The 25,518-nt window shown below is 46.3% G+C and overlaps 1 protein-coding gene across 2 annotated transcripts in view; it reads right to left on the bottom strand.

The window, feature by feature from the left end:
* LOC119173268 (beta-1,4-glucuronyltransferase 1) overlaps positions 1 to 24,060 on the bottom strand; it is a 116,704-nt gene extending 92,644 nt beyond the window's left edge. For both annotated transcript variants that reach the window (XM_037424172.2, XM_037424177.2), the window contains exon 1: positions 23,576 to 24,060. The gene's annotated coding sequence lies outside the window, so the exon portion shown is untranslated. The remainder of the gene's footprint in view (positions 1 to 23,575) is intronic.
* Positions 24,061 to 25,518: the final 1,458 nt, after the last annotated feature.

Here is a 25,518-nt window from a genome sequence, read left to right as displayed (position 1 = left end):
CTATATATGTTCTCTGGACGTATCTATTTTCGCTGTCTGACCTCAAAGACCCGGCGATGTCTTTTTTCGTACAATGGAAAACTTATCGATTGCACTTTTATTCGTCGCACTTATGCTGACTCCGCAAGTATAGAGGATGAGGAGAGCCTTTTTTGCAAAACATCAGTGCTTCCTTGTCGCGGTCTTTTCCTTTCTTTCTTTCTTTCTTTCTTTCTTTCTTTCTTTCTTTCTTTCTTTCTTTCTTTCTTTCTTTCTTTCTTTCTTTCTTTCTTTCTTTCTTTCTTTCTTTCTCTCTTTCTTTCTTTCCTTTTTCCTTTCTTTCTTTCTTTCTTTCTTTTTTTCTTTCTTGCCCAGGCAAGAGTGACGTCGTCTAACATGGCGAACTTTCGACAGTGTCACTTTCCCCGAGTCGGGATGCTTTTCAAAAAACACGCGCAAACGATGCGTAGTCCTGACGCACACAAATCCATGCTTGTATAGAAATCTTGTGTCTGCCATGTGATGCTCCTTGTTAGACCACTGCACGTGATCTCAAGTCTACATCTTACCACCGTACTCTCTCTTGATCTGTAGAATGTTACTATGCATACGTTAACTAATTTGTCACTGAACCCGCAGGAAATATTGACAGATAGTTCAAAATAACTTTTTTTACGTCCCGCTAGGTTGCCGGCAGGCTCGGCTTGCCTTGCCGGTCACTGCGTGGGACTGAGCAGTGTCCGTGACCTAGTCGCGTTCCACAACACCAAAATAAAGTTATTTTCCCTCCTTTCTTTGACGAGAAGAGGCAAATAAATGACTTAGAAGTTATCTCTTGTTGACTTATCTGGTTCCAAGCGAACATCTTGGTACCAACGTGCCTGCCTTCTTTGGTCTCTGCACTTCTCTGAGCTCATATACCACCATCCTTACACGAGATGCGCCAACAAGTTCACGTTATCACACTTGTCGTTAAGAAGTAAAAATTAAGTGGTGTGAATAACTGACCATATCACAATGGCCCCTTCGCTGATGTCACAGTCTTAAAAGCTTCGAAATGCCAGAGAGGCAGCTCAGGAATGACACGGCATTTCTAACTTTTACTGCAACATCATCATTCATATATTTACTTGCTCATCTTTATTTTTTACTTTAACTTATTTATTTACAACTTATTTTCTAAATGCGGGCGGGAACGCGATTCTCTGTGTACATGATGAGAGCGTCGGCTGTAACCTATATTAGCCGTCCGAGTTCCCAAAATGGACCACATCTTCAGCCGAGTTTGCAACCTCAACATTAAAACCTGACTTTGTATAGGTGAGGGGTCCAGGTTTCATTTCGAGCGTGTCTCAATAAACCTGGTGCTGCGGCGCTTCTGCGTATGTGTTGTTGGTTCGCATGTATTCATGGCCTTGGAGCTTAGGTGGCCGACCGGCCCGTCTGAGAGTGGAAACTGCGCCGAATCACGTCGATCGCGTCGATCCATCGATCGATCCGGAAAACGACCGTGGAAAGTTATCGGCGGCGGCTGCTGCCAGACCCCAACAAGGCACTCGCGCACCGAGCTTTGGCGAGATTGTGCACGGCAACGGATCAATGTCTTGTTCCTTCTTTTGTTGCTTTGATAAATCTACTTTGTTGCCGTATCAGTTCACGGCATTCTCGCTGCACCCAGTGTAACACTAAACTCTCTAAATCCGTTCAACATTGCGAAGGTTAGACGCGTCACTTAATGTAACGCTGCAGCATTGGAGTTTTCTTTGCTCTCAAAATGCCCGTACGCCTCCGCATCGGCAATCGACTATACCTACTCGCCTTGATGCCCAGAAGTATCGTCATGTTGCTGTGCTTTTGTATGCTCCTCGTACAAATTGTCCTCGCCAATAAAGGCGCGGTCGAAAAAGGCATTGCAGTGACGTGCGAGCGATCACTGTCTTCTTTACCTAATCTGGGTCCGTTAAGTGCCGTCCCAGTATACACTGCATATCATTCTGGTAGGAGTGTTCATTATATCTATAGATGTAATAAAAATGGTACTACGAAACTCAGTTCTCTATCAGTTATAGCTATATGACTAAGCCAATGTGGAATGGGACAACGGCTCCAAAGAATGACCCTTCATTTTCTTCCTCATTTCTATGGCGATACTCGAGATTACATTTGCAAAAGGTCTCGTTTCCCATACGTCCTGAACTGATAATTTGTTGTTCAACCACTTTATCTGCTTGTTAGTAAATTCACCTATTTTCGACAAACTTCTATTTTCTTTGAAGTTCAAGTACACATAAGCGCTTGATGATGAGACCGCTTCAAGATATTCGGTTCGCGATAAGGTGACGTCTTCAGGATAGCTACATCATCACTCTTCTACCCCTCATTCCCATCATCACGAGCAGGATAGCGAATCGCACATACGCTATAGTTAACGCCATTGCCTTTCCTCTATTCTCTCTCACTCTCTCCACCCGCGACGCATGTTCCCCTTTCCTATTTTAAAGATACGTCAGCGTGTGTTCACTGTATACGCTACTGTGCACTGAGGGGAAAGAGAAAGGACGGATGATAGAAGGGCGTTTTCACAGCAACCCGGCCGTGGCCGGGGGATCGTTTGGTGGTGATCGAGCCCAACGCTAACCGCACCCCAACTCCGGTGTATACCAACGGTCGTTGTTCCTGCACGATCAGGACGCATGGACACGCAATCCGCAGCCTTCCGTGGCCCTCGGGCGTGGCTCTCGGGAGCAGAGGACGGCCCCGTACTCACACAAGCGTATACGGTGCACCGGCCCGTTGCCCGTGCGATCACGTACGCGCACGGCATGCTCTACACGTGTAGCCATAGACGGGCACACGCTATGCCGTTCGTAAACTGTAGAACAATCGTTCGCCGTTGCGCGTCTGTGCCACAACATATTGAACGGAGACAGGGGATCGATCGTGGGTGGCAAATATATATGCGTAGTAAGTATTCAAAGCTGTGCAGGGAGGCACGAAGTCAGGAACATCGAAAGGTGATGTTTGCGTTTCCCTGCAATAGCCAATATACGCTGCCGTTTGTACAACATCATTTTCACTGGTATAGCGCACCACGACAAGGACACACACAAAGGAGGGATGCACACACACACAGCGCTGTACAAGATGACCTACTTGATTTACGATGACCGCCAGCTATATTTACTAAAGATACAGGGTTGCTGGCGTCTAACTATACTATCCAAATGATGTTTTCGAAATTCAATGGTAAATAAACTTAATAATCTCTGCGTCACTAAATTATGGCCCGTTCAAGCTTTATGCAAACCACTCGGGTGCCATTTCATCGAACATGGGGAGCGTTCTTTGGGACAGCACGACATTACTTTTGCTGATATGGTCTCCACGGAACTATTTTTCGCTGTTGCACACTTTTTCTGCGTCATTTGTTTATATAGACGTGTCAGTGTACCAAGTGTTTATTATTTACACATGACTATGCACTTATTCACGAGGAAAGGGGCTTTAACACGTTAAGCTGCGTCAGCACCTCTTCTGCTTTTAGAGGAGGTGCCGGCTGCGTATACATAGTTGGACAGGAAAGATACGTCCGCACTAGTCGTTGTTTTTGTTTATTCTTCAACAATCCGCGTTAGGTGTACAAGTAGAAAACGAAGTATTGAGTACTAATCACGTCGTGAATTGTAATCTACACAGAAAGGCACTGTGACAGCATTGACGAAGGTGCGTTAATTCAGCCAGTGAGGCTGTCCCGGGATGCGCGGAACATAAAGCTCGAAAGTATTCAGCTTTTTTTTTGTGTTTCATTATATCCAGTAATTTGTACACATTTTTTTTGCGAGAACTGTCCATGCATGCCCTCTGTGGCTTTTAAGAGAAAGCTTATGCAGGTTAATAATATAACGCAATCATAGAACTAACTTTACTTAGCAACCAAAATCTGGTCTCGCGAGACGAGTTTGGGTAAAAAAATGGCAGCATATCCACGGACTGAATGATGGAGAGTGGGGCGAAGAATTCGTCCGTCCATTCGTTCTTGCTTCCGTCCGTTCATGCGTCCGCCAGCGTGACCGTCCATGCGTCCATCAGCCCGTCCGTGCGTGCGTCTGTTCGTGCGTCCGTCCCTGCGTTCGTCCATGCAGCCACCCCTGTGTCCGTTCATGCGTCCATCCATGCATCTGTCTATGTGTCCGTTCGTCCATCTATTCAACACTCCACGTACCACCATCTCGCATTTTTTCATCATATATTCCCCATATAGAAGCACCGCCATCCAGCGGACATTCCAAGGACTAAACGAGAGGTGGCACACGCACACTTTCTTACGGCTTGCGCTTCGGGTCCACTTCCCACCTTTAACTACCTCGAGTTCATGGTATATACTAGTTCACTGTATTCATGTCACTGTTGCCCAATGCTCGCTAAACCTTTCTAAAACCAAGGAGGTTACGCCCAGCGAGTATAACGTAGCAACCTTTTCCTGTCAGATAGTGCTCAATGTACATGCCAGTGGCTGCTAATGTGAAATGAGAGACAGGAGGATTCAGCTTTTAATTTCTTACGGCTTGCGCTTCGTATCTACTTCCCATTTTTAACCACCTCCAGTTCATTTATGGTATCTACAAGTTCATTGTATTCATGGCACTGCAGCTCAACGCTCGCTAAACCTTTCTAAAGCTAAGGAGGTTACACCCAGCGAGTATAACGTAGCAACCCTTTCTTGTCAGCTAGTGCTCAATGACATGCCAATGGCTGGCTGCTAATGGTGATCGCAGCCTGCGCGTTAACTAAAAGCCGAATGCTCCTATCTCTCATTTCCCATTAGCAGCCATTGACATGTACATCGAGCACTATTTTTTATTGTTCAACAACGCACAGAAGTCTTTCACCGGCACCACCTTGGAGGTCAAAATCTTATACTTGGTACATACTACGGGGGACGAACGGGTGCCGCTATAAGGAGCTTCGCCCCTAAAAGAATAAACGTTTGTAATTAAATTAAACGCAGGAGCAACGCCATCACCAGTCCTATAGGGAGCTGTCAGCAGCAGTTCTGTGCAGCTTGAATGACAGGCCGTCGGTTTTAAATACAGAGACAAGTGGCTCGATTGTTCTGAAACCACCAGGCGCAAAGTGGTGTATTCAACAGGATGTGGTTTTGTGGCTATATTTTGTGTAATAAAGCGCAGAGTGACCACCCACGTCACGCTCTGTAGAGCGGGGCAATGATGTTTCTTGTTATCCATAGGATTGGCGCCCGTTAAATTTCTCGCGTGCGCCTTCCTAAAAAGTGCTCTTCCAATACACATTGATTACTCGATGACAGAACACGCGAAATAAGACCCCTAAACAACGCGTATTCAAAGTTGCGTTGGAAATGATATCGCTTTTTAGTGCGTATAGAATGATGTTACCGCGGTGTCTAAGCGAAGTAAATAACTTTCATGACTGATGGCGTCGGCCAAGATCTGCATTTTAGGAACAAAAAGTCCCTCTTCGTGGGTTAGACATTTCAGCGTGGCATTAATGGAAGAGGGGCTTTTCAACGAATACAGGCGATGTTTGCGGGAAAGCACATCTCACATGCAATGCACTCTAAACGTATAAAGAATCACGAACGAAACGACTCATGCTTATGCATCTTGCGTAGGTGTGTGCTCCTATATTGATAGAGGGGAACATTCGCACGCGCACATTCGCGCGAGACGACTTTTTTTCTCTCTCTTTTTTTTTCGAGGGACATCACTGCACTACTATCGAGAAATTACTGTTACGTACACGTCACACTTTCTGCTATATTAACCGTGCCTTATTCAACGTAGAGCCACGTGATGAATCGATCCATTGACATGCTGTCTACTCTGGAGACGTGTGCATGTGTGCCAACTGTTCGCACGCAGTGACTTCGCTTATAATACACCACGGGCTGCGTTCGAGGCCGGCGGGGACATGAATATATTTATTTCGTTGCGCGTGACGCTTGCCTCACCATGCAGGGGCGTTGAGAGCTGCGTCGGAGACGTCGACACGCTAAATGAACGCATGCGCGGATTCATTCGCTTCTTGGGCAATCGCTGCATCCGGCGCGCATTGATTCACGCCATTGCGTAAAAAGAAGAGCGCTTCTCAGACATGCCATGGCAGCTTCGTGACGCAAGCAACTACGACCTCATGAAACGCTTGTTTCATCAAGTTCTCAGGCGGGTACGTTACCGAGGTACTCTGTTTCATATGCATCAAGCGTGTTATTTCCAATTCGGGTGTGCCAGCGTTGAGGATCAGTCTACTCGTGACTGCTAGGAGAAGGCAGCCGCCTTCCATCACGAGTAATGGGCAGCATTCGGAGGACGTCACTGGCACATTACGCCACCGTACAAAGACAGAGAAGAGCAATGCGTTGCGGCTGTATTGCAGCACTTTACATGTTCGCCAGGCGCTATCGCAAATACAGCTCAGTATTTATGGAGCGTCATGAAGCGTATCTACGTGCTTTTTCACGCCAGGCAGGCTTCCCCCTGATTTTCCAAGCGTCCCGCTCAGCCGCCATGTATTTTAACAGTGCACAGTTGCGAGTGGTTCTTTTTTTTCTTTCTTTTTTGATGATGCCGTCTTTGAAAATTCGCTTCGACTTGACGTGTGTGCTTTCTTTGGCTGCTGCATATACACGGACGTTTCCTCTGCGCGTAAAATGAGGCTCATTCGAATGTGACGTAGAGCATTGGCGAGCAAGCACGCACAGCTTCCTAGCAGCGTCGGCCCTAGAAAGGTGTATCGATAGGCCGCGGACTCTTGTATGGGCTGTACGCTCCTTTGATCCTACGTTAAGCTTACGACTTCCAGCAAAACTCCGACGAAGTGACGCTACTGTTGTGTGCAGACTATAGGGAGATTTAGGATAGCGTTTGCAAGCGCTGGGTGCGTTGCGGGCGTTGCGCGCGCCATACGAGTTTTAGAATAGCGTTTGCCCTGCTGCACCGCAATGCACGATCGCAGTGACACCGTAGCCTCGAAACCAGCGCTTGCGGACCACAAACTGGTAGGTGTTTTGTGTGCGGGCCGTGGTCGCCACACGCAATTTCGTATTTTCTGCGTGCGGTCCGCGAACGCGAACGCCGACTTGCGTTACGACGCATGAGCAGTGGCAGCGACCACACCGCAAGGGCTCGCGGTGCGCTATTCCAAAACTCCGTTATATCGTTGGGCGTCGCGTTTACCCGTGCGTATGCGTTCCGCATAGGGATGGCCGACAGATGAAAACACGATTCGACATGTCCCATGCGACTGCTCGGGATATAGCATACAATAATCTCTTTATAAAGCGCTCAACAAGTTATATATCCAGCCTGTGTATGAGGAAAGAATACTACGCCATCATCCAGACTCATCGTTGCAGAAGAAGGCCGTGCAATCGCTACTGGGCTTCTTGCGAACTACTGGCCTGTCTGAAGGCCCCGAGTGGATCGTTTTCGTATGTGCGTGTGCGTGGACGTGTTTTGCTCTGATTTATTTGTTATCTCTCTCTCTCTCTTTCAACTCCCTATTCCCCAACTCCAGTGCAGGTACCAGATTCTAGCATATGGTTATCCTCCCTACCTTCCTCTTTTCTGGCCCGTCACGGTGGTCTAGTGGCTAAGATACTCGGCTGCTTACCCGCAGGTGGCGGGATCAAATCCCGGCTGTGGCGGCTGCATTTCCGATGGAGGCGGAAATGTTGTAGGCCCGTGTACTCAGATTTGGGTGCACGTTAAAGAACCCCAGGTGGTCTAAATTTTCGGAGCCCTCCACTACGGCGTCTCTCATAATCATATGGTGGTTTTGGGACGTTAAACCCCACAAATCAACAATACCTTCCTCTTTTCTCTCTCTCCCCTCCACCCGTCTGTCTGTAACGTATTTTGTTAAGTGTTACGATAAAATTGGTGATCGTAAAGATAGTACGGAAAGGTGAATGGATGTCTTAGCTTACCATATTAGATGCGAAGCAGCTCTTTGACTAACCTATGTAACCTGTCCCCCCCCCCCCCCCATGAATGAACCGCGTGCCGCAGGTGTGGGCGCGGTGTCAAGTAGGTCACGCTGCTTCTGCTCGTTCACGTCACGCTCCCGTCGCAGTGCGCGCTGACGCCACTCTCTCCCTCACCTGCCACGCGGTCGTCGCGGCGCCCGCAGCTGCCGCCTCGTCCATTCGCCTGCAACACTTTCCACGACCGCCGCTCGCTACACCGTGGACTCGTCAGTTCACGCGCAATAAACCTGACGCGCGCCTAACGTACGCACTCAAAAAATTCTGCACGTGTCACCTACAAGACCTACGCCAGCCACCACTTCAGACGAATCTTCCAGCGCTCGCCATATTACCCGTGTTAACGCCGTTCAACCCGTGACGCCACCAGTACGCAACGCTGCTGCTTCGCATCCCATCAGACTTCCCTTCGGGGAGATGGTCCAAGTTTTAGGGGCCAAGCTCTTCAAAGCGGCACCCGTTCGTCCCTCGTCGTCGTAGTCGTAGTGTCTAACCAGTCTTACATTTTCACCTGCAAGGTGGTGCCGGTGGGAGATTTCTTCTGTGCGTTGTTGAACAATAAAAAGTTCGCAGCGTGCGCGTTAACTAAAAGCCGAATTCTCCTGTCTCTCATTACCCCTTAGCAGCCATTGGCATGTACATTGAACACTATCTGACAAGAAAGAGTTGCTAAGTTATACTCGCTGGGCGTAACCTCCTTAGTTTTAGAAAGGTTTAGCGAGCGTTGGGCCGCAGTGCCATGAATACAGTGAACTAGTATATACCATGAACTCGAGGTGGTTAAAGGTGGGAAGTAGACACGAAGCGCAAGCCGTAAGAAAGTGTGCGTGTGCCACCTCTCGTTTAGCCCGTGGAATGTCCGCTGGGTGACGGTGCTTCTATATGAGGAATATATGATGAAAAGATGCGAGATGGTAGTATTTGGAGTGTTGAATAGATGGACGAACGAACACACAGACAGATGCATAGACGGACGCACGGATGGTTGCATGGACAGATGGACGCATAGACGGTCGCAAGAGCGGATGCATGGACGAACGCAGGGACGGACGCACAGATGGACGTGTGGACGCACGAACAGACGCACGCACGGACGGGCGGATGGATGCACGGGCGGCCACACAGACGCATGCATGGACGGACGGAAGCAAGAATGAATGGACGGACGGATGTTTTGCCCCACTATCCATCATTCACTCCGTGGATATGCTGCCATTTTTTTTCTTTTATTCGCACGCTGTTAGAATCCGACTTGCAGCGTACTGCCCAGCGTCTGGTGTACCAAACTAAATCGCAGACTGCAAGCCATCGTTCGCAATGGTCCCTCCGTAGAACAGACATCACCAACCTTTTTTTCCCCCCTCGAAGCAAGTCTAAACTTTCGTGTGCTCTCGAAGTTTTAACGGCGATAAAGTAGTCTGCACACAAAGAATGTCTGCCGCTTAGCTTACTAGAATACATAACTATGGGATAGTCTGTAGTCAATAGGAAACGTGGTACGATGACGGAAGCGTTGAGTCACGGTCAGTACCGAGATCATTACCGTGTCAATACCTTGATCATTAACGGGAAGTCATAAAAAAAGAAGCAATTTAGAGTAGTCGGTACTGATTCACGGGGCAATAATATGCCTTCCCTACGTTAACAGTGTTTTTCGCGCTCTCGTGAACCACAAGGTATCAACACTTTTGCTTGTGATTCGTCTGTTCACAAAAAGTCATGGCCCCTTGCGCATTCGCCTAATGCAATTCGAAAGCAATCTTCTTTTTCTTCTCGATCGACTGTATTGACTCTCCTTCCCCCGACCCTAAGCGACGATGTCATGTGATGACGTCATATGACGCGACAAATTTTAGTTATTTCAGACGTCACGATGATATCACAGGATTACGTCATTGATGACGTCTTGTAGCATCGAGTTCAAGCAATTTATGGTAAGCCGACTGCACTCGCCCATCGCCATGCGCACAGAAAGTAGAAGTGGTGGTGCCTCCCCCCCTACCCTGCTCTATAAAATTACTCAAGGGGGCTGAAGAACAACTTGCTCCAGGACGAGTTGGTGTATCAGTTTGATGAACGTAATAATTCTGGCGCAGGGCTAAAGACATGGAAAAGGCAGAGGGAAGAGACAGTCTCTTTCCTCTTCCTTTTTCGTGTTTTAGGGGCGCAGCTCCTTAAGGCATGGATCGTGCGTATCATGTATGCAGTAGCCACCTCTCGTTTTAGTCCTTCGAATGTCGGATGACGGTACTTGTCATCCAGTGGATGACAAGTACCGTCATCCACTGGATATGATGAAACATGCGAGATGGTGTTACTTGGAGTGGTCACTAAATGGACGGACGGACGGACGGACAGACAGACAGACAGACAGACAGACAGACAGACAGACAGACAGACAGACAGACAGACAGACAGACAGACAGACAGACGGACGGACGGACGGACGGACGGACGGACGGACGGACGGACGGACGGACAGACAGACAGACAGACAGACAGACAGACAGACAGACAGACAGACAGACAGACAGACAGACAGACAGACAGACAGACAGACAGACAGACAGACAGACAGACAGACAGACAGACAGATGGACGCGGCCAGCGGATAATTCAAGGTTTACCGATAAAACCCTTCGAAGCTTCGCACCACTCATCATCATTCACTCCGTGCATATGCTGTGATTTTTTTAGCTTAGCGCCGGATTTAGTACGTTCAGCTAACTAAGGGGGTGTCGAGCCTGCACTGTAACTTTACGCTGCAGGACCGGACCCGTCATGTTTTGAACATCAGTGTTATGGCCTTGTAATGTTTTACAATAACCGAGGACCTTTAACGTTGCATACAAAGAACTGTTCACTTCCAACCACTATCTCCCGGGAAAAGAAGAACGAAAGGCAGCAGACCGTTGTGAGAAGCACATCAGCTCTTTCTGTTCACTTTCGCACCTTTTTCGAAGCTCCCTTTCCTCCGACTCGACAGTGGTGGAAGGAGCTGAGTGATATGATGCAGCCCCCCTTCCCCTCCTTCCTCGCAGAATTCAGAACCCTGCGCACGCCCATGGATTCGCTAGGGTATCACGTGACATTTAAAGAAATTCGGATTACTGAGTGCCTTTATTTTTTACCGTTCGTGAAGTATTTGCAGAGTGCAGGTCTCGCCACATCTCAAAAGTTTTCTTACTTATGATTATTTCTTTTTTTTCCTCTTACAAACTTTACGGCGTTAAAATGGGTGAGAGATTTATAGCTCTATGTACCCTTCCACAGGCGAGCGGTATGCAGTCTCTGCAATTCTCTAACAAGGTACAACCACAAGAGGCGACATAATTGGGAACTGATATTTCCGGTTGACAAATGTGTTTAGGAGAGAGAGAGAGAAAACTTTATTTGGGAAAAGAGTGTAAAGATTAATAGTACATAGTACACTACAAAGGAAGGGCAGAAAGCCGTCGCAAGATCTCGTTGCAGAAGTTCACAACACAGTTAGTTTAGAAAAATGTTTAGCGAATTCGAGTACTTCGTACTCAACTATGGGAGAGCACTGGGCCGTCCCACAAAAAGCCCCACACCACAACGCCTGTGCTACACTACCTTCAAAATAACAGTCAAAAGATTTGGTCTCGTAAGCTCAAACGTTGGCTTTGTTTCGAAAGAACCATGCAGGTTGCCATGGTTCTCACTACGAAAAATGGTGGCTTTGACAAAAGTTAGAGAACAGCTGCAGCGTCAGTCTTTTGCCGGCCTGTGTTTTTTCTAATGAAAAACACATCTTTTATTTCTATATTTGTAAAGTTGTTGCATTAGCGAAAACAAAAAGCATGGGAGCTTTAGAGCGGGCATTACGGATCACTTTGCGCGGCTACGGTGAAAACAAACGCGGAGCTCGCTCAGCAAAAAGGGACCAGGGCAGGCATACCGATCCGAAGAGACGTGCTTGTTGCACGTGTTCATCCAGGAAAAAAAAAAAAAGTCACGCCATATTCACGGAATGAATGGTAATACGTAGGCAAAACTCGAGAGGGGGAGATCACCAGTAAACCATAGCTCTCGCGTGAAACATTAGCTCATCACATCATTAGAAGGACGTAAGAATGTGCGCATATTAGACAAATCAACTTTTAGATGCGGAGCATCTAATACTCGAGGCTTGGAGTGCGGCGCCGTCCGCAAGCTTCCTCCTCCTTCTTCCACCATCTGTGCATCCATTCCTCCTCTACACACCGCGCGCGCTTCACTCCTCCACCATCGGTGCACCCTTCCTCCTCTACACACCGCGTGCGCTTCTCCTCTTCACGAACATTCGCTAGCTGTATAATGTAGCGCGCATGCGCCGTCACGCTTCGAGAACATCGGCAGCTGACGCGCGCGCACGCGCCGTCGCGCTTCGAGAACATCGGCAGCTGACGCGCGCGCATGTGCCGTCGCGCTTCGAGAACATCGGCAGCTGACGCGCGCGCATGCGCCGTTGCGCTTCTCCCCCTTCTCGAACATTCGACTGCTGACAGTGCATGCGCCGTCGCGCTGTATATATACTCAAGGTCGGCGCTCGCTCGCTCAGTTGCCGCTCGTCGGTTGGTTTGTACGGCGCGTCGACGTCCAAGGTCGCGGTGAAATGAATTCCAACGAATCCACAAACACAATGATCGACGTCCCTTCGACCAGCGCCGCCCTTTCGCATACATGTGTACGTGTTCACTCATTTGACACCCCCTCCTACAACCACGTTAACCAATTTAGCCATCGACCCAAGTAAGTCGCAATTTAACACCCCATTTCACAACCACGTTAACCAATTTAGCCATCGACCCAAGTAAGTCGCACTTTAACACCCCGTTAACCAATTATATGCTCCGCATCCTCCTCAGTGTTCCCCCGAGGGAAGCTGCGGGCAATTTTTTATTTTGTTCTTGTTCATTTGTTGCTTCCTTTCATCGTTCTTTGTTGTCATGGCAGCTGGATTGCTACGTCCCTTTTTTCTTACAGCTATAAGGTCTGTTAAATGAAGCGAGAGCGGTTCTTCCACTGGCTGCAATGGGAAGTTTGCAAACACTAAATCTTGAACGTTCCTCAGATGATGGTAGGTTGCATATGCAGACATCTGAGTGCTTATTTGGAAAGCATGTGCTCCACGATGCAATAATTGGCAAAGAGGTTCATCCGTACGCCCGTCCTTGCGTCCATACATCCATCCGTCCGTGCGTCCAAGCGTCTGTCTGTCTGTCTGTCTGTATGTATGTCTGTCTGTCTGTCTGTCTGTCCATCCGTCCGTCCGTCCGTCCGTTCGGCCAGCCGGCCGTCCATATAACTGTCAGTCCATCCATCCGTCCGTTCGTCCGTCCGTCCGTATGTCTGTCTGTCTGTCTGTCTGTCTGTCTGTCTGTCTGTCTGTCTGTCTGTCTGTCTGTCTGTCCGCCCGTCTGTCTGTCTTTTTTCATTAAAATAGAAAATAAACGATGGAGTTTTTGTCATTGTTACTTGACGTAACGGCGTTATGTACGGAGAACACCATGTGAACAACTGCAGCGTTCGCCGCATGAAGCGCTTTTCGATCGCGAAAAACGTGGCTTGAGTTTCTAGCTTTAGTTACTAGCGTGCGCTGTGCTTTGGAAAAAAATGCAAAGAGAAAAAAAAGAATAATAATAACGCACACACGTCTGCCTGCCTCGTCCCGCTTTCTTCCTTTCTGCCCTCATGTCACAGCGCTCCTTCGCTATAGAGCAAAAGGGAGAGCTGGGCAAGTTGGCTGGTATTCATGGTCGAACAGCGTATAGAGACGAATCACAAAGAAGGTCCGAACAACACGAGCGCTGGCTGACAACTGATTGCTTTATTCAAGCGAAACGGAAAAGCAAAAGAAAGAAGGAAAAAATAAACATGCGCGCGCAGCCTATGCACGTGACAAAAGACTTTCAATTACGTCAGCTCGCCATCCAGCAATGCAATTGACGGTGCGCTAACAGACGCGTCTCCGTTTTTGCTGATAGCAAAGGCTTCCGCTATTTCTTTTATGCGGTATGCAGCGTGCCTGAAAACAATGGTAATGCGGCAAAATTCTGGGGTGCAACCGCAGGCTGTACCCAATGGGTGTAGAAATGAGTGAAAAGCGCACTCTCTAAAGAACTATAGTGTTTTCGCAGGCGTATGTTGAGGCAGCGCCCTGTTTGCCCCACATAAACCTTACCACACGACATCGCAATGGAATAGACAACATTATTTGTGCAAGTGGCAAACGGCATGCGGTGTTTGACTGTGCACGTACTGCTATAAGACATATTCACACACGACGATGACTTGTCAGTTCCGGCACACTGTGTCTGGAGTTTATTTTCGGTGAGAAAATGAACGTCAACGCTTAAATTGTCGGCAACATTTTTTTAAGCAGTGAGAAATTCCATGAATAAGTGGAATCATGGCTACAGCCTCCTGTCATTTGGTGTTCATTTCGAAAGCCCCGTGAAACTAAACTTCCTGATTTCTAAACGTGGTAAGGTCGTTAAATTTGCTCTTTGTTATGTTTTTCGAAAAACAGTTGGTCTCCGTTCGCCTGTCTCATAATACATCATCATCACTTCCTTGATTGACGGTCGTATATTTCACTGAGAAGAAGATAGGAAGCTACAGGGAAGGGGGGCAATAGAAAAGAAGGTTAACCGGAATCGCATCTGGTTTGCTACCCTACACCAGGTCGGAGAGCACAGAGAAATCAAGATGAAAAGAAAACCTCTCGGAGGAATCATGGTTGCGTGAATACAGAAAGAATTTGATTGATTTTTGTGTTAGCACTGTCCATTTTTTTCAAGCAGTCCTGCTTTAAGGTATGCTGCGAACGATTCTATGCGCTCAAGTTGGGGTTAACAAAAAAAATAGACACCGTATAAAGAAAACCTGTAGTTGTTATTATTTTGATAATGCTTTATTTTTGTTTAGAGTTCGTTATTTCACGTACCCCAAGCCCCTATGTAAGGCTGAGCGCAACTGAGGGTGAAATGCATGAAATAAAAACGTGTGTTCACGGTGTACTAGACAACGTTCTATATACTAGACAACGTTGGAAGTGTTCGAGATGCTATTGCTTTCATGAATGAGATATTTGAGCTCGTTAGGAGAGACGTGGAGGCTTTTCGCAAGGAAATTGACGCGGTAAAGGCTGAGAGTGCGCAGTGTCGTAAGGAAAACGAAGAACTGCGAAGGGACCTGAAAGAAGCTAGACGGGAAATTGTCGAGCTGAAGCAATACAGCCGAAATATGAATATTGAAATCCAAGGTCTTCTGCTAATCGAAAAAGAAAACTTGGAGAAAACTGTCGCAAACATCGCCAAGTTTTTAGGAACTGATGTCACAGATAACGACGTTGACGTCGCGCACCGTGAACTATCGAAAGATAAAAAGAAATCAAATGTGGTCGTCAGATTCCTCACCAGAACGGCACAAGACAAGATGTTGTACGCAGCAAAAAAGATTAAACTAGATAGCACTCGTCTTGGTTTTGACCACAGTAACCCTGTATACATAAATGAACACCTGTGCATGGAAATGAAGGTTCTGCTCAGTAAGGCGCGGTAAGCAAGGCGTGAAAGAGACTGGAAATATGTATGCGTTTTACAGGGCAGGATCGTCATGCGGAAAGCAGACAGGACACCTGTTTAAAATGTAACTTCTGAGGCGGATCTGGCTAAAGTAGTCTAGCTTAATAGTAGACTTATATTTCTACTGTGAACCATGGCAATGTATTCCAGCGTTTCTGAATTGAACTCGTATGTAAGTGGCCGTCATAGGCAGCCCATGGCATTCCTTCACATTAATATGCAGTCAGCTCGTTCGAAAGAAGAAAACTTTCTTTTGTTTCTTGATGAGTTCAATTTTTTTCTTTTCCGTTGTTATGATGAGTGAAACTTGGTACCATAGTGAAACAGACGTGTTTTGTATTGACGGATATAATGTTGTGTACCAAAATAGAAAATTGAGAATTGGTGGTGGTGTATGCTTGTATGTCAAAGCCGAAATAACGTATGAGTACCATGAAGATCTGTCTCTGTGCACCGATGAACTTGAGGCGTTAACTTTACAGTATCACAACAAAATTTTTGTTGCAATTTACAGGCCACCAAGTGACAATTTTGATTCATTTATTCAATATTTAGAAAACCTATTTTCTGTCGTAAACCAATTTAATTACAAACTAGTGCTGGGAGGTGATCTTAACATAGATATGTTGAGCGACACACATAAACAGATGAGACTTTCAGACCTTCTTGCTTCTTTTTTCTTAACAAACGTAATTACCATTCCAACACGTATTACTGGTACCACTTCTACTCTATTAGACTTGTTTATCACAAGTATTACAAACAGTACGTTACAGGCAGGCGTCCTGCGTGCCCCGATAAGTGATCATTTGCCCATATATCTAGTCACAAAAAACATCACCAGTGTAAGGAGTCAAATCCTTCCTGCCGTTCACTTTCAACAAATTAATCCGCGAACGCTATCTTCTTTTAGAGAGAAAATTAGAACTCTCAATTGGAACAACGTTCTATCTAGTTCTTCTGATGATCTTGCTTATGATTGTTTTGTTGATACTCTATGTTCAGTGTATAAAAAATATTTTACTTACAAAGCTTTAAAGAGACCAAAACGGGCGCGCAAATCTTGGATTTTTTCCACAATACTCAATATGATAAAAGAAAAAAAAAGGTTGTATCAAGCGTTTCTGATGAAGTGAGACCCGGATAAATTTAAAGCTTTTAAAGTATTCAGAAATAAACTCACTAAACTACAAAAACAAGCTAAACGCGATTATCACTTCAAGATGTTTGACGATGTCACCGATTCTAGGCAATTATGGAACAAACTTAATGCTAATATATCTACCAAACAAGTGTCTAATGATATTAGTGAGCTGGTGATCGAAAATAAAATATACAAGGACGCAGTACTAGCAAACAAATTTAACGAGTACTTTACCTCACTAGTTGACAGTAGTCATAATTGTGATTCATCAGGTTATTTGCCTCCTGCTTTGAATAATTCTGTGTTTGCAAATCCTAATGGCGCGCAAGAGGTCGTCAGCGTTTTTCAGCATTTCAAATTGAGTAAAAGCGAGGACATAGATGGCTTAAAATTGGAACCTATAATATACATTTTAGATCTCATATGCGCCTGCTTAGTACATATTTATAATCTCATGTTCACCACTGGGCTGTTTCCTCAGAGAATGAAAAACGCTAAAGTAACGATTATATATAAGGGTGGGGACAAAAGCAATTTAGGAAACTACAGACCAATTTCGATTTTACCAGTTTTCTCTAAGGGGCGTGAAAAACTTATTTTCATTCGGTTAACAACTTTCTTCAATAAACCCAACATTATTACGCCGTCACAGTTCGGTTTTCAGTCAGGCCTCTCAACCGATAGTGCCTTACTATACCAAAAGGAATTGATTTTAAAAAATATAGAAGCAAAAAAACTTACCCTAGGAATATTTCTATATTTCTCGAAAGCTTTCGATAAAATAAACCATGATATCTTGCTAGAAAAACTTCACTGTTACGGAGTTCGCGGTACCGTTTTAGCTTTAATAAGAAGCTACTTATCTAATAGGAAACATTGTGTATCAATAAATCGAGAGCTATTATCATCCATGAACGTTAAGAATGGCGTACCTCAAGGTAGAATTTTGGGACCCCTATTATTTAATATTTTTATTAACGATATCGTACGTATTGACAGCTCTGTAGAATATGTAATCTACGCGGACGATACTAGAATATTTTTTTCTGGGGAAACGGCTGATGACCTCATTGTTTCAGCTAATGAAATACTAAATAAAATATATGCCTGGACTGTGGCAAATTCTCTACACATTAATTGCTCTAAAAGCAAGGCTGTACTGTTCCGTGCGAAAGCCAGGTCATTTGAAACGTCTCACAAACTAATACTTAATAACGTTAAAATTAAACTTTGTCAAACAGTTAAAACTCTCGGTGTCCATTTTCACGAACACATGGCATGGAATTACCATGCAGAACACATTAGTCACAAACTTTGTAAAGTTCTAAGTGTGTTGCATCGATGCCAGAACATACTACCTGTGAAACAAAAAATATTAGTGCACAATGCGCTTTTTTCTTCACATTTACACTATTGTCATCTGGTCTGGTCTACAGGCTCTAAAGCATCTCTAAAGAACCTGGTCGTGTTACAAAAAAAAGGCCTTGCGGTGCATTGAAGGTGTATCCTATAACGCACACACTGCTTCAATATTTGCAAAATATAGAATTTTAAGAATTACCTGTTATTACGAATACCAGCTTTTGTCAGCTTTTAAATCAGAAATACGCAGAGGAAGTATCTTTTTACGCACCTTGGCCACATTGCAACCAAATCCTGCCAGTCGCATTACTCGGTGTACGGAGACTTGGCACGTACCTTGTCCTCGCACAAACTATGGATTTGAAACTCTACGTTACCGCCTTCCAAGTGTGATGAACAAATGGAAACTAACAACTGATAATCTGCGTATATTGTCTAAAACTGAAATGTTAAATCGGATGTGCTGATTGTGTTGTAAATGAATGTTGGGTGATTTCTTTAATGGTTATTCAGTTTTTATTCTTTCATGTATTGCTTTCTTACGAATATTTTCATGTACTTTAGAGTTGTGATTCTATTATTTGCTGTCTTGGGCCACATGCGTGTTTCTTTTTGTATTGTTACTTTCCGCTGCCTGTAATTTTTGTAACTTTTTGTAAATTTGTAGTTTAGGTGTTTTTTTCTGGGTGAAGGGGCCAGTCAAGCTGTGAAATGCAGCTTTTTTCCCTTCGCACCAAACCACGTATACAGTGTATTTTCGTGTACTTGTCACGTGGTTGAATAAACTCAAACTCAAACTCAAACGTACCACAACACCTGCAGGACGCACAGCTTGCAGTTTGCGAAACAACACGAGCCACCGAGATTAATAGCCATCGTCTACAATCTCCCCTCGTTCGCTCATCGTTGCCGCAAAACTTATCGCTATGACATTCACCACGGAACGAACCCAACACGACCTAATTAGGCGGTGGAGTTGGGTTGCGCCCGACGCGCGGATGATCCGGTAAATTGGCGCTATACTCGCGAGTGTCACGCCAATACGTAACGTACGAATCCGCTTCATTTATCACAACGGGCACGACCGTGCGTCAACCGGTGACCGCGCAGGAAATGAGAAATTCCGACGGCATTCGTTCGTGTAACCTCAATTAGACGGTTACCTCTGCCATGCATAGTTTTCTTCCAGTCCCACCAAAAAAATAAGACGCGACAGAGGAACCACGTCGTTTCATTCCTGCTAATCGACCGCAATCACGTCCCTGTACGAGTGCTGGCCGTTGTTGTAGCAGCTGCTTATTATAATGAGAAGGGGGGGGGGGGGGCAGCTGAGCCTTGCGTGAGATGAGTGCACTATGAAAGGTGTAGCGGGGAAGGCGGGCGCCATCAGACGACTGCGCGGTCGCCTTTGTTCTGTCAGCCGAAGCCGCGGCGCCAGGATGTTCTATTATGGGTATAGGGACAAGCACAGAGACATGCGCTCGCTGCGTGAAAAGGCCTGTATACGTATGTATATGTCGCGCTGGTGTTTTATAGGGCGCGCTGCGCGCGTGTATGGCCTGTGTAAGAGGCCTACACGTACACACTCCTACGTCTTGACGTAGGTCTGTTTGCGTAGAGGCACCTTGTGCAGACTTGCGATAGAAGCTTGCATGTTCCGAGCGTTCGAAGCTTGCAAGGAAGGAGACACTTACGCGGTCGTCTAGATAACGCTTGGAGACTTGCGCGAATACGGGAGAGCACAATGTCCACACATGCAGGCGTTGCCGTATTGACTTGAGATGCACGTTCTCTTGCGGATTTGGTCAAGAGACAAGAGCGTTAGTTATGGTACTCTTAACTACAGATAAGGTGACCTCTCCAGGGCCGTACCCAGAAATGTTTTTTCGGCGGGGGGTGGACGCCTCCATTATTTCGGAGAGGGCACCTTTTTAAAATGGTCGTTATCTGCTCTCTCTGTCCACTATCTATGCCATGGTGAAAAAAATATAAGGGGGGGGGGGGGGGGGGGGGGCACGCGCTCGGTGTGCCATGCCTTGGCTACGCCGCTGGACCTCTCCGTCCCACTCTCATCTTTCGCTCCCTTTCCCCTTCCCTTTAGTTACACTTCGCCACGCTCTTTTAGTGGTACAGCAGCGAGAACCCGTCCAACCTCAAAACCGCTATCATCTTTACGTCGGCAATATTTTAGAAGAAAAAGCACTTGCAGACATTCAGAAGCTTTTTAGTACGTGTCGAAAACCCGAGCAAAATGACTGCCGATTAACTATCGGTTCCGTCGCATTAACTGAATGAATGAGTGTACTTAAGCTATAGACACGTTACGCTTAAAAGCGCGCACGCCGCCATGAAGTGGAATTTTCAGCGCGGTACAGTTACGCGAAACAGAGGACGACATAGAAAGAACCACAGGCGACAGAGCGAGCGAGTCGTCTTTCGTTTCCTGTAGCACGTCGAAAATTACTACATGCCAGCCCGTACACTGGCTCTCGTCGCAGCGGAAAACAAGAAGGGAATTCTGACCGCCTGGGATCCTTCTATACTTCACCTAAATTTAAGCCGCACGCTTGGGAAGGTCCGTTTTTATACCGTTATGTAAGTGACGCTGCTGCGACCAGAAGTCGAGCGGGCGACGTCGTGCTTAATATTGCAATGTCATCACCTGCTTACCAGACCACTCAATTATTCCTATTTAAAAGTAAATCACCGTAATTGTGGCCCACGTTGATGGGCGTAATTATCGGACAAACAATTTACGGACATTCATGGTAATGTGCTATCAATAGTGCCTATTACTATGCTGTGCGCATGGTAATATATTTGGCAAGTGACCACGACCACCAACAAGCCGGCAGTCCAAGTGATCTTGAGCTGCAGTAATTGGTTGCGACGATGCCCCCCTCCCCCAAATTCTACTTACTTTCAGTGAATAGTACAGCAAACAGAACATTTCGCAACATAGTTAATCGCTCTACTCTCATCATGAGTTTCCTTCCCTCTCTCGCTGCTCTCATCCAGCTAATGACTAGTAGTGATTGATTTGTGGGGTTTAACGTCCCGAAACCACCATATGATTATGAGAAACGCCGTAGTGGAGGGCTCCAAAAATTTCGACCACCTGGGGTTCTTTAACGTACGTGCACCCAAATCTGAGCACACGGGCCTACAACATTTCCGCCTCCATCGGAAATGCAGCCGCCACAGCCGGGATTTGATCCCGTGATCTGCGGGTCAGTAGCCGAGTACCTTAGCCACTAGACCACGGTGGCGGGGCTGACTAGTAGTGAACGAAACTCACTCATTAAGAGTGATCCGCATCCATTCCGTATTGCGATGTGGTGTCACGTACGTGCGTCAGAGGGAGCACTCAATGCATCGGCCAATCGCCGATAAGCGCGTGTACCCTCACGACTTCCACCTTGAAATGAGCTTTATAGATGTCACGCAGCTGGCGAATGATGCCAGAATGTGACGAAGGTGCCGCGCGCCGCAGTTATCGCTATTCAGCTGTCGCCGACGCAGCGAGAACAACAATAAGACGTTCGAGTCTCAACGCATAAGGCAACCGTCGTCGGACGCATCCCTCTATACGCTCCTGCGGTAGCGTTGCACGGACACATGTCTTGGACGTGTCTTGGACGTGTTTTAGACGTGTCTTGGACACAAACTAAGCACGAAGGAAGAAATTTCATAGTAGAACAACTTTACCAAGCGAGAGCTTGAGGGTGGAATACTCAGCCACCAACCAGCTCATAGTAGAAGGCAGCCTATAGGTCTCTCTAAACTTTGTCATCAAGTGTGCAAGACGAAACGAGGCTTTAACCACGCGGCCTCACAAACCGAAGACGGTAAAAAAAAAAAAAAGATTGGTCGAATTGCGAACTTCAACCTCACCCACTTGCGCATACTCTCTGAAGATAGCCAGTGTTTTAGATAGGCGTAAGTGGCTCTCATTTGAATTGCTCATGACTGTATACGTATGCTTTGTGGAGACAACCAGGTGACTTTGCGGCACTCTCGCAAAAGTACGGCACTCTTCATTTAGGACTGCGGTAAAGAAGGAGCAGAAATACACGCTTTCCGCGAAGTGAATAGTTCAGTGACGTAACTGACTTGTAATTCACGAGTTCGTTTAAACCCGAGACGACTGATACTTTCATTCCAAGAATTCACGGGCCAATAAAGCCGTTACTTTTTATCTTTTTTTATTTTTCTCAGCTTCTTCCATCGCATGGGTGTAAGCAGAAATATTATTGCTATAACTTTTAGCAACGAAGGAACTCAAACGAGCCACGAATAAGCACAAGCATGGGAAGAACGAAAGAGCGGAACGAGGTTGAGAAATCTTTCGAGTGTTAACAGCCCGCGCACTTTGACTCCGTCGCCAGTACAGCTGGGAAGTCGCTCGTCAGCCGAGAGCCAGCTGACACGAGCCAAGCTGCGCGCTCACCGGGGGCTTGAAACAAGGACGGCTTCTTTCACGCGACGGACGTCCCGTAAATCATTACATTTAATTAAACTCCTTTCTCTGTTTTCCCAGACGACTTGCGCTAAATACCTCGGAGACCGCTGCAAGCGCAAAGTGAGTTTGAAATGTTCACGGAGCTCGCAAATTCCTGGGGCAGCCGTTCTTTCTTTGCGGCGGCTGCATTTTCGATGGAGGCGAAAATGCTGTAGGACCGTGCGCTCAGATTTGGGTGCACGTTAAAGAACCCCAGGTGGTCGAAATTTCCGGAGCCCTCCACTACGGCACCTTTCATAATCATATGGTGATTTTGGGACGTTTAAACCCCACATATCAATCAATCATCAGTCAATCAGCCCTTCTTTCTCCTTTCTTTTTCTGTGTGTGGGCGCGCTTGGGTGATATTACTGAAGGAGATGGTGGGGAGGGCATGATTCAGGCCACTCTTTGGCTCATGAACAGGTGGGCGCGCGCAACATACTGTTTTCGTTATCACGTACAACAACAACAACAATAACTAGTACTACTACTACTACTACTACTACTACTACTACTACTACTACTACTACTACTACTACTACTACTACTACTACTACTATTATTCCTAATAATATGCCTAGGGGTTTGTGCTACGCTTCATCGAATAACCCGACATGGTTACGACACATGCTGTTGTGGAGGGCTCCGGAAATTTCGACAGTGTTTGCGAAGTCCATGTTGTGCCACGTGAGTGTAGAGCTCGGTCGAAAAAAAAAAATAGAACATCAGCTTCAGGTGAACCGAAATGAAACCACTTGAGAGCTCGCTGAAAAATCGAAGTGTGGCTGCGTACAACCATGACGCCTCCTTCCTCACACATTTTTTTTGCCGTCCTGTCCGTTTTCGCACGTGTGTGCGTTATATGCGGTCGATCTTTCAGCGCCTCACACACTAATGGTCGCACACACGCAAAGAAAAAAAAACGGGAAAGAGAAAGTGCGGAGAGGAAATCATTGCACTACTTCACTTACTCGGCCTGTGCCTCGTCACCGCGCGAGAACTCCGAGAGCTCGGCCAGGCCTCCGCCTCCTTCGGTGGTGCACACTGGCTCCAACCAGAGAATCGATGAAGGTTGGTGCTGCTGCTGCCGCTGCCGCGACTGTCACGGCGTACCCAGAGGCACAGCGACGAAGAAAACTGGGTGTCTCCAGGCCTGGTTTTCTCCGACGTTTAGTCGACTTGTGGCTTGTTGGCGTTTGCGGAACTCCGGGTTTCTTGAACGGCAGCGCTTCGTTGCTGCCTGCCGCCTTCTCTCCTCTTACCAGCGTAATTCTATTCCAAGAGGAGCGCGCGCGAGGGCAGTCCTTTCTTTTTCGTACAGGGCGTGCTTGAAGCAAGCCCGACGTACTCTTTCGGACGAGGCGCGGAGGAAAAGCGCGCCGCGGTGCGGTCGCCGCTGTCGACGCCGACTTCGAAGCGCACGCAGCCGAGCTAGCCGAGCCCACGGCCGGCGTCAAAGCAGCCGGGCGTTGCGGCGCGGGCAATCCTCTCCTCCACTGCCGAAGGATGTCGCTGCTGACGGCGCGGTCGCCATGGAGACCCGCCGGTGATGCCGCCGGTGTTTCTCTAGGCGGGAGGAGTACGCTTCGATGCATTGTTGTGGCTGGGAGAAGGCTTGAAAACGCCTTCCAGCTACAGGCACTCCGTAGAATATTAAGCCAGAATCCGATTCGTTCGTTCTATGTTTCCTAGATTCGGTAACGCTTAGCATATAGTTCATAATGGAGAGGTAGTTTTTGCCTTTTGTGTTAAGTTTAGGTATAACTGTGTCGATTTCCACACCTGAACTGCATAAATACGTTTTCTGGCAGCTGATAACATCAAATTATATTTGCCTTTCTGTTTCTGTCTTTAAAAAATTGGGTATCACTGGCTTTTCATAGATAGATAGATAGATAGATAGATAGATAGATAGATAGATAGATAGATAGATAGATAGATAGATAGATAGATAGATAGATAGATAGATAGATAGATAGATAGATAGATAGATAGATAGATAGATAGATAGATAGATAGATAGATAGATAGATAGATAGATAGATAGATAGATAGATAGATAGATAGATAGATAGATAGATAGATACAAGATTTTTTAAATAACTGAGGTAAAATAAATTGACTCATTGGTTCATTCACTCATTCATTCATTGATCGACAGACCAAACAGGAGCCGTAAAGTTCAGCATGAATGGGTGAAGGGGCCTTCACTAATGCCTACCGACTAACACACACACACACACACACACACACACACACACACACACACACACACACACACACACACACACACACACACACACACACACACACACACACACACACACACACACACACACACACACACACACATATATATATATATATATATATATATTATATATATATATATATATATATATATATATATATATATATATATATATATGAATGTTATAGCCCATAATTGATATAAGCTGGTTACACAAGAAAGAAGGAAAGCAGAGGAATGGCAAGCTGTTAGTGAAAGGGACGACATTAGTAACAGTGGTAAATATTAGTGACAAGGATGACAAAGCTGCAGATTTTGGGACACGTTTGGAAATTCGGATGCTATTATAGGACTGCAACAAGTCCCATATATCTAATATATGGCCACTTCAGAAGTTTTGGGTGCCTACACTCTACGAAGTCACAACTTCTGGCTCATATTGCACGTTGTAGCAAAGCCTCTACGGCTCGTGCGTCGTAACGATTGTTAAGTCAGCTTTGCCGCAACGCTAATAACACTCGTTGTTGGGCTACTTTGTGCATTGTTTCAGAGAAAAAATTCCAGCCAATGAAATAACCACTAGCCACTTTCCTGTTTCCTTCTTCGTTTCCTGTGATCGTTATTTTATTGGCTGAAATTTTTTCTCTGAAAAGTGTTGCCACA

The sequence above is a fragment of the Rhipicephalus microplus genome, chromosome 3 (genome assembly GCF_043290135.1).
Source record: "Rhipicephalus microplus isolate Deutch F79 chromosome 3, USDA_Rmic, whole genome shotgun sequence".
NCBI lineage: Eukaryota > Metazoa > Arthropoda > Arachnida > Ixodida > Ixodidae > Rhipicephalus > Rhipicephalus microplus.
Note: the sequence above shows the minus strand (reverse complement) of the source record. Positions and strands in the feature narration are given on the sequence as shown.